Source organism: Helianthus annuus, chromosome 15 (assembly GCF_002127325.2).
Source record: "Helianthus annuus cultivar XRQ/B chromosome 15, HanXRQr2.0-SUNRISE, whole genome shotgun sequence".
NCBI lineage: Eukaryota > Viridiplantae > Streptophyta > Magnoliopsida > Asterales > Asteraceae > Helianthus > Helianthus annuus.
In genome coordinates, this window is record NC_035447.2 from 38,912,171 (window position 1) to 38,923,147 (window position 10,977).

Genomic DNA, 10,977 nt, shown 5'->3' on the forward strand with positions numbered 1-10,977 from the left:
AGATTAGAGAGAGAATTGCATATAATTATCTTGTAATCAGCTCCTATATAAGATCAGAAATTTTGCTCTAGGTTTTATGTAATTGGTTACAATAGTTTGTGAAAGCTAACATTTAGGGTACACGGGGCACTTTGTGGGGAGGCAAGCGGTGACCCTAGTCTCCGAGCGGGAACACCGTCGCCATCCCTGCGGTGAGGCAAATCAGCGAGTGATATCGGTGTGTATTCACCGATGAGAGGAACGACTTTTAAACGGCTATATAGCCGTTACACATTTAAAAAAAAAATTCCTAACCCCTATAAATACTACCTCTTTAACCATTTTATTTTTCAAACCCAAAACAACTCTCACCCATTCATATCATCTAATTTTTTTAACCAATCTTTAAAAAAAATGGATTCCAAGTTCCCGTATTTTTCTCCCCTTCCCGACTTTCCCGACGATGAAGATTCATCGTCAAGCGATGGTAGTTTAATTTTCTTCCAAAATCTCATCCAACAAGCGGAGCTACTAGACACGGCATCGTCTAGTAAAAAAAAAAATTGTCCGTCGAGATCGTGTGGGAGGCCACGAAACACTCATGGCCGATTATTTTGTCGAAAATCCAAAATTTAATGCCGATATTTTTCGTCATAGGTTTCGTATGTCCAAGTCTTTGTTCCTAAAAATTGTTAGTGACGTGGAAGCGAACAACGAGTGGTTTCAAGAGGGCTTGGACGGGAGAATGAAGAAAAGTTTCACGCCGTTGCAAAAGGTTACTTCTGCGATTAAACAACTTGCAACCGGTAACCCACCAGACGAAAACGACGAGTATTTAAATATGGCTGAAAGGACCTCTCGTGAGTGCCTTGAATATTTCTGCGAGACGGTCTGTAAACTGTATGCCGGTGAATTCTTACGTAGACCAACGAACCACGACGTTGCGCTATTGTATCAGGCTCATGAGGAGAGATATCACCTACCTGGTATGTTGGGTAGTCTGGATTGTACACACTTCGTCTGAAGAATGTGCCCCACAAAATTGCGTGGACAATATATGAGAGGCGATCATCAATACCCGACAATTATGTTAGAGGCGGTCGTGTCTCAAGATTTGTGTGTTTGGCATGCTTTTTGTGGTCCGGCGGGTTCACAAAACGACATCAACGTGCTCCAACAATCTCCGTTATTTCTTACTCAACGAAACGGCGCCAAATTGTCCATTTCAGGTGAACGACCACTTATACAAACGCGGGTATTATCTTACTGATGGGATCTACCCTAACTGGTCCGTGTTTGTGAAGTCTTTTCCATATCCTCACATCCCGAATGAAAAAAAGTTCAAGAGGCAACACGAGGCCGCAAGAAAAGATGTGGAACGGGCGTTTGGTGTGTTAAAGGCGAAGTGGGGAATACTAAATCGTCCAATGCGTTCCAAAACAGTGAAAAAGATAAGGTCCATCGTGTATACGTGCATTATTTTACATAACATGATTATAAAAGACGACGGAAGGGCGATAGCACCGGTACACATTCAAGATCCTCCAGTCGAACCCGTCTTTGATGATACAACTTATAGCGAGCTCATTGACGAAGAAACGCATTAGAGACTAAAACTCGATCTCGTTAAGCATCTCGGACGTTTAGATCTACCTCACCTTGAAGTGAGTTCCGACGACAAGTAGTTTGTTTTTTTATTTTTCTAGTTTGAATGTAATTTTTATTTTTAATTTAATGAAATGTCTTTTATTAAATTTTATTTAATTTGTATTAATATTTGTTTAATTTATAAACATGCATAATTACAACAAATAAAAAAAACAATAAAATAAAATAAAATAAAAAAGCAAGTCCCCTAAGGGGAGAGGGGTGGTCACTAGTGATAGAATTCTATCACTCACTAGCACCAATCAAGTTCCGCCATGTCATCAACCATTTTTTCATCACTCACAACCTTTTTTAGTGGGGGTGGTCATCACTCACCACCACACCCAACAATTTCCCCCCAACCAACAATACAGTCACAAAAAAAAAAAAAAACATCACGCATTGTAAAAATAACGAAATTGGATTTTCGTTATATATTAACGCGTTATACAATGAGGTCGGGGTGGAGATTTTGAAGTTCCACGCGTTATAAATATCCTATCACGCGTTATTTATGTTCCGCCCCGTGTGGTCTAAGAGAGGAGTGCCGCCATCAAATTGAGGGTGTGAGGGGAGTTAAGAGGAGAGTTGACATGGCAAGTGCTGATTGGGTGTGTGTAAGAGAGGAGACTCCCCTAAGAGAGGAGTGCCCCTTACACCCTTAGACTATGTGTAATGGGCATGAAGAGGGTAGGACATTTCTATAATAATGCCCAAAGAGAAGAAAAATAATGGAAAGTAATAAATGAAATGGGCATTAACCATTACACCTTTTTTAAAAGGGCATTATGATGATGATGTGGTGAAAAATCCCCCTTAGTGGGCATTAACCATTACCTATGGTCTTAGAAGCTAGAACCACTATCTATCTTAAGGATTGTTATTCCAGCACTTAAATTCACCTTTTACAAAGCTAGAACCATGATATATTCAAAAATTATTGATTGATCATACAATCAATTATATATCTCAAGATAGTTGTGTAAGTGAGAAAAATTCAAAATCTACTCATTCGATCAAAACACTTGTAAGTGATCATCCCAAGTAAAGGAGAAGTTTAGACGATCTCCATCTTATAGAGAGAAGTAAACGGTTATCACTACATATCTTAATGAGACGTTGCAATGGTTATCTATACTGAATTTACAGAAAAGATGATGGTACATTGTCTTGTATGTGTGGTTATATCTTTATTAATTTTCCTTTCCTCCTAGTTTTATTAACAAGTGTTCTCTTGTTTATGAAATCATAAAGGGTTCACATAAATTAAAAAGGAAACCATTCACCTCTATATCTATATCATACTACCTTATTAAAGAAATTAGGTTTTCTATTCTTATGGTAATTTGCACAAATTTTTACGATAGCATACTAATGATCAAGAACAAATCTACATCAAATTCATATACTTTTGTCATGTTCTTTCATTTCTACCCCTTGCTCTCTAAAATTCACATATGAAGGTAATTTCCAAACAATATGTGTTTGTCTCGTGTCAAAAAGTTACATAGCAGTTAGTCATCAGATGAGCACATAGAAACCTATAATATCCATTAATTAGAATCTTATTTCATATTTTGCATAAGGTACTTTCGTTGGGAAGAATGTATATACGTTTTTGTAATGTTGTATTTAAATTATAAGATGAATATTAAAATTATATTTTAAGTATTTGTCTATATTTAAGATGTAGACTACATGACACCAAAGAAACACCAAAACAAAAGCATCATTAATCACCACTAAATAATAAATATATCTTTATTGTATCAAACATGTGTTTACATGGCAAAAATGTAGGTATATAACTATTTTGAAAAAAAAATATTGATATGAATTTTTACCATTAAGGAAAAACTCAACAACTGCATGTTTGATTGTCTGCACATGGGTTAAGCCTTCTACTAAATCTGATAGTATAAGATGGTGATGGATTTATTAGTGCTTGATGGTGATGTAGATTAAAATTGTATTTTCACCTTTTATTTCCATAGAAATGTTGTCGCCCACAAACGTCAACACCAGAAACCTAAACAACAACTACAAGGCGACAAAACAGACGTTAATGCTCACCATGGACGAAGCTTTTAAGGGGCGGGAGGGGGCGGCCGACCCCCCCCCCCCCAAACTTTTCGCTTAGTAGTGGAGAGTATGTAGTTTTCGTATAGAAATTTTTGGGTATATACGTTTTCGACCCCCCGGTTTTATAGAAAGTTTTAGGCCTGGTGACTTCCGTCCCCCCGATCTGAAATCTCAAGCTTCGCCACTGATGCTCACGCCTTCCCACTAGTATAATTCAAAAGAACCCATTCACCTCTCTTGATTCTTAAGGTCCCTTTCTGATCAAGAGTCTCAAAGACCGATTGCATATGAAAGAAAAAGTTGTATACTCATTGATTACATCAGCGAGTCTAATAAAATATTTAATAACCTGGATAATATTAATGTCAGAATTGAGATGAAGACATTGCACGTAAAAAAAGTCTGTTTTTCTTTAAAAATTAATATAAATATAATCTCTTAATTCTGGAAGAAGCACGACAATCATGTTGGTACAAAACAAGTTATGATAAAATATATACAATGCATATGTAACGTGATTCAAAATAGTATCTATAAATGCAAGAATCAAACAAAATAACAAGAATCATATTTAGCGGAGGCCACATGATGAACAAGATTCTGAATTTTGTAACCATTCACATTTGTTTCTGGGGGTACAACATTCAAAGAAGTAATTGTATCGTCGGAGATGAATTTACAATCCGGTGCTTATCTTTTTTGGGAAATACGAGATATGATGGTCTTTCTAACGAATAACATATCTTAGTTCATTTGTGTTGTGAATTGGATCAGGCTGAGAGGCGCTTATAAGCTGTTCAAGATTAGCTCATTTAAAAGCATTCGGGTCTAACCCTACATTAGAGCTCATTTAAAAAACTAAACTCGACCCTGAGATTCATAAAACGAAGTTAACTAAGTGAATATAACTCTCCTCTTTATATCTATAAAAGGCATTTTCTCTCATTGTTTATGTATTTTTGTTGGATATGAGATTCCGACTCATGATTATTTTAACGCTACTAATGAGGCACGGCCCCAAGAGTTATTATATCTTGGACAACGAACCAAGAATAATATTTAGGGGTAACTTTGTAGAATAGTAACCAAGTTTTAGAAGTGTTCCAATTAGGTCACTCAAGTTTCAAAAGTATTCCAATCAGGTCACTCAACATTCATTTTATTAGACTATGGGTCCATGGGCTCAGTTAGATAGGGATTACGAGTAACCCTAGAAACCTAATTGAGCCCATGGACCCATAGTCTAATAGGGTTATTGTTAACTAAATAGATAAGTTATAACTAAGTAAAAATAAGATGGCAAACATGAGGGACTAAATCTAGCAAGTTGAATTAAAAGTTTATAAAATCAAAACACTAGTTAATGTGTGTATATGTATGTCGTGTTTAGAGATATGGAGAGCAAGAACTCCCTTGATTCAATCCATCACAAATTCTCCTAAATCAAGATCAGTTAGATGATGAAGCTTGGCATGAATGAGGATTCCTTATCACCTCAACCTAATAAACATGTGGTAAGTTGTAATTTTTGATTTGGTGATGATGTATGAAGTGGGTTTATGATAAATTCTTGAATTTGTGTGAAATTAAGTATGAAGGTGTGTTAGAATCACCAAATAAAACTTTAGTTATGAACAATTTCAAGTAATTTGATGTTTTGACATAAAATCCACTTGGTGATGATGAAAATGGTGACATGGGTGTATCACCATGACTAATCCTTATGCAACTCGGGTGTATGATATGTATGTGATGAATTCTTATTAGATAAATTAAGCATGACATGAATTTACTTGATATTTAGTTGTTTTGGATGAATGAAAGTGATAAGAAGGAAGAAGAGCATCAAATACTTGTACATTAGGCTTAGAAAGTTGTACGCACACCAAGTGTTTGATAGAATGTCTAGGTGAGATTACTAGATGAGATTGGATGCAAGTAATGGGTGAAAATGTATAGGATGTGGATATGATGTAATTGGTAATAAATTAACATGAGAAATATATTTTTAGAAGGATCACATATGTGAATATAATTGATGGGATGACTTGTTAAGAAGCATGCATTAGGAGTTTTTACTCTATTCTTGAAGGTAAGATGCACCTTATGGGTTTAGTTGATTATATAGTTGGGATCATGAGGTAATTGGTGGCATTGTATTACGTAGCGATATACTAGTAAGGAGGATGTTAAGACCATGTTAAATTAATAAATCTTGAATGATGTTGTTGGTTGTAGAACCATGAGAATACTATGTGGAGTTGCATATAAATGACTAGGTGTGTATAAGCCTATGTAACTAGATGATTACACGGTTGTATGTATTTTACTACATGGGTATGAAATGTTTATAGTGTCATTAGTATGATTGACTACATCGATATGGACATATGTTCCTTAGTTGGAAGTTTGTATGCTTGACCATTGACTTTATGAAAAGTCAACGAGTATGAGAATAACATTATTAGAATTCCTAATATGATTGTAAGACTAGGAGGATCGAGCGATCTATGATGGGTCATTATATGTTATATTTGATGGTATGATAAATTGCATAAATTTGGAATGTTGCATTGTTAAGTCTACGCCTCGTGCTTGTTAGGATTGATTATTGAAAGTCAAATGCAAGATATGAATTAGTTATGATTTGGTAATAGGTAATATCATGTATGTTAACAAGAATGTAAATATAGTGACATGTAAGGATAAGCATCATGTCAAGGACGCAAGCACGAAAGGCTAACGGGTCAATAGGAGGCGAGGAAGCGATCACGAATACGGACGCTTAAGGTAAGTGAATTCCGAAACTCACTTCTTAGTATATAAATGAAGCTTGTTTGTATGAATGTTGGGAGTCATGTAGGAATGGATATAGAATGTAAGTAAATGGGGTAAGAATTGTTGTATAGGTTGTTTATAGTTCGAATGTAATGGAAAATGCTTGGTGAGATTAAACGGGCCAAAACATAGAAAGTAACATGGCGAGATGTGGTAGTTGGTTTGATCTTGGGGTTAAGTGTTAGAAGGATATAGAGGCTTGAATATTGTTATTTTACGTCTTGTAACTCCTGGGATATGCGACTAGTGGGTAGAATGAACAAAAAACAAAAATCAGCGTCTGAGCTGTGACACCCCAGGAAAACCAGTGAACGATTGAACTTACCTAGCTTCCTCAGTGAGTGCATACCAAATTTCGGGACGAAATTTCCAATTAGTTGGGGATAATGTGACAACTCGCACTTTGGACCTATCCTGTAACGTTATGTGCTTATGTGAAACGTTATGATTTTCTTAGTGAATGATATATTTATTATGTGCTATGTTGTAAGTATGTATATTGTGTATGTAATATATGAATGTATGTAATGGTCCAAAACGCACATCATGATCCGAACCGCACAACTATTGCTCGAGCGCACAAGGCCGTTGGGCCACTTCCTTGTAATCGGACCCTTAGGGCAGCCCATTGAGGGTTCGGCCCATTCTTTTGGATTGATTATCAATTAGGGTGTTTGTAACCCCCAATCATTGTTACCAAAACACTCTCACACAAGAAACCCTAGCTATTCTCCCTCTCTTCTTCGCAAACCGAAGGCAGCCAAGGATTCCCCTTCATCGAAGATTATTGTGCACGGATCAATCCCACTCTCCTTTCCATCGGTTAGTGTTGATATTGGTGTTGCGTTGAATGATGTTATGTGCTTAGGATTGATTGATGATATATATGTTGAAATCGGATAGTAGGAAAATATTCATGAACCTAAGAGATGTTAATCGGCCATCATGTTGCATATTCAGATTGTTGTATGAAAATGTTAGATTGGATATTACTAATCAAGGATATATAATGTTCATGTAATCGGCTTGCACATGAATCGGATATATATGAATGTATGATGGATCGGCTGTTATGTATTGTCATAATCGGATATAGTGGGTAATCGAGATCCATGTCAGAATGTATGTATTGTTAAGATGTTGTTATTGTTCATGTTGGAATTAGGGTTCATACGAAAAGCATGATAAACTTCTTGTTTTATCGGATAGTCACTATGGTAGAAACTGTTAATTGGTTAGTGTAAATAAGGAAACTGGTTAACTGATAATTGATTGAATGAAAATTGGAAGTTTGTTAATGCTTGTAACCGAACAAGGCAGATAATCCGGAATTAGTAAACAATCGCACAAGTGTAGCTCGGTCGCACAAGGCTCAAGCTTCTGGGCCGGGTATTATGATTTGGGCCGCACATGCCTATTGCACAGCCCAAGTCCACTCGCACAAACCGGACACACAAGGTCCAATCGCACAGGCACTAACCGCACAAGAGGCCCAGATCGCACAAGGGTCTCTAAACGCACAAGCCCAAATGATCAGTCGCACAAGCCCTTTTTCCTGATCGCACAACCCAGCTGGATCGTACAAGACCAGCTGGATCGCACAATGTCCTTGTATATTAATTTTGGGCCGTGAATGTTTAAACTGTTTATGTGTATGATGGGCCGGGTTTGGTTGGATCGCACAACATGTTGTGGATCGCACAACATGTTGGGCCAGATAGTTTTGGGCTTACTTGTTTAAACCATACAAGTTGTATGTATTGCTTAACTGTCAAACGTTGCCATGATTTATACGTGATAGTAACGTGTTAACTTATGTGACGCATACGTGTTTTACCTTAGTCAAAACCTGACTCGTGTGGTAACCCTGTTAGGACGAGGTTGACCATCTTAGTTCAAGAACCTTTTATTGTGTATCTGCCGAGCAAACCAAGGTGAGTTCACACAGCCAAGGCATGGGATTCCCGGGTTGGGAATTGGGTTGGAATGTTGATATGATATGATTACTCGTACTTACGCAATCACTAGACTATAGACCATCGTCCTCAGGATAGTCAGGACACGTTACGTAAAGCCTACGTAACCCAGTAATTTCCATTTGTCTCCCGGGTCGGGAGGACACGTTACGTAAAGCCTACGTAACCCAATACCTTCTGCTGTCTTCCGGGTCGGAAGGACACGCTGCGTAAAGCCTACGTAGCCCCCACGCGTACCACTGTCCTCGGGGAAGGGCACGTCACGTAAAGCCTACGTGACCCAGTACGTATTCCTGTTCTCGGTTTAAGAAGAACACATGGTTGCACTAGTCTAGTAAGTACTATAATGGGAATCCCCCATTGTTAAGGATAAACGTGAGAATCCCTCACAAATAGTATATACTTGTATGGGAAGCCCCCACTAGATGAACTTACGCATTACTATTACGAACTTACTTTCTGTGAACTCGCTCAACTAGTTTGTTGATTATTTGCTGCATGCCTTGCAGGACCTTAGGTATACTTGGAGCTTGCACTAGAGGAGAAGCGGGTCGTTGTGGACAAGGATTTATGAATGCTTACTAAACACTTATGATATTACAAACATTAATACTTGTGATGGGTTTTACATTAATGCTTCCGCTACACTTAATTATGTTGGTTTGTGATAAACACCTTCGTATTGATGGATATTTATTTCTATTTATTACATGTTCAATATGATTGGTGGCTTGATCCTGGTCAGTCACGCTCCCAAGCGGTGTTACTCCGCAGGTGGATTTTGGGGGTGTGACATGAGCTGCATAGGAGGCGTCGGCGACGCCCTGCCCTGTTGCAGCCGACGCCTTATCTTGCTGCCTACGCGAGTCCGACGCTGGAAACCAATTTTTCGTGTTTTTCTCACTTTTCCTTGTTTCCAAGGCCCAGATAAGTTTCCTGAAGGTACCCTAAACCTACTATGGAGTTTTGTGGGGTACGAGTGAGAATGGAGACCTAGGGGAGCTTGTACGATGATGTGGCATGTTTGTTGATTTATGTAATGTGGTTTCATAATGTACATGGCAAAGTCTTTTAAGTGAAATTTTATTGAATACAATAGAGATGTGAAGTGACGAGACTAGTACATAATAGCAAGCTTATATAGAGAAAATGTTGCGCCTAGGAAAGTATGGTGTTGAAAAGAAATTAAGTGAATGCGTAAGCACGTGATGTAATGTAATATGGAAACCATAGTTAAACACGATTAGATATGAGTATACTCGTAGACTAGTATGTAAGAGAATTATACGCATAGATGTTGTGATTAGCATTTGTTTAATGGGTTTGTGAGCATGTGAGTTGTACGTAAGAGTTTGAGTAGGAAGGTATGCATGTTCGTAGTAGGACAAATTATACACGAAAGAGTCGAACTAGATAATGTGTATGCATGTTATTAAACCATACGTTTTCAAATGAATGAGACTTGTATAATGATGTGTATGGTGTTAATATATATATATATATATATATATATATATATATATATATATATATATATATATGAGTATTGATGATGCTGACCGAGTTTGCTTTTAAGAATGAAATAATGTGCATGTACATAGTTGTCGACTCATCAAAAGATAGACTCTGAGATGAAATGCTTGAATTCAGAAGGATAACTTAATGGACTTTATATGAGAATAGAACGTGACATGATCCATTAGTTATACATTCTAGATTATATATATTATGTTACTAATTACTAATGATGTGAACGTATGTGGTGACCGTAGGTTGCACAGAATCACGGATCATCATCATGAGGTGTGAGCGGTTAAAGATTGAGCCATATCATAGATTGTACGGGAATGTGTGACTATGCAATTTAGTAAACATAAGTTATGTTTTATTTCCTTAATGAGAACGAAGAATGTATTTATTGTAAAATAGTTATTTTTAAAATGGACCTTCAAGTGTGTCAAGATGTATAAAAACAAAGAAAATTTTAAGACTCGTATTTCCGCTGCGTCTTTATAGTTAAAACGTGTCAGGGTCTTATAGAAACACATGTTGATGATATATTCGCATATGCTATAGCAACGGGTGTAATCAATGGAAATGATTACGTACCTAAAACTCAAGAAGATTGCATGCACATAATTGATTGGCCAAAGTGGCAAGAGGCCATAAAGGCCGTGTTAGGTTCCCTTGAAAGGCGAAATTATTCGGACCTATAGTCCGAAAACCCATAGAAATCAAACTAGTAGGTTATAAATGGGTGTTTGCTATAAGGCATGCCTTGTAGCACAACGGTTTTCCCAAATCCCATGGAGTTGATTACGAGGAAATGCATTCCCCTGTAGTAGATGGAATAATTCTTAGAGTTCTAATTGGCTTTGCAATCTCAGAAGGACTTCAAACGAGACTTACAGATGTTGCCACCACATACTTGTACGGGACACCTGAAAATGACATC

At 37.3% G+C, this 10,977-nt stretch overlaps 1 long non-coding RNA gene across 2 annotated transcripts; it reads left to right on the forward strand.

Moving 5' to 3' along the window:
* The first annotated feature begins 5,096 nt into the window (after positions 1-5,096).
* LOC118487196 lies at positions 5,097-10,395 on the forward strand. Of its 2 annotated transcripts, none has more exons than XR_004880742.1 (3): positions 5,097-5,222; positions 6,402-6,498; positions 10,295-10,395. It is a non-coding gene; the product is annotated as an uncharacterized LOC118487196 (long non-coding RNA). The 2 variants fall into 2 exon arrangements; XR_004880743.1 differs by lacking the exon at positions 10,295-10,395 and adding an exon at positions 9,032-9,228.
* The last annotated feature ends 582 nt before the right edge of the window (positions 10,396-10,977 follow it).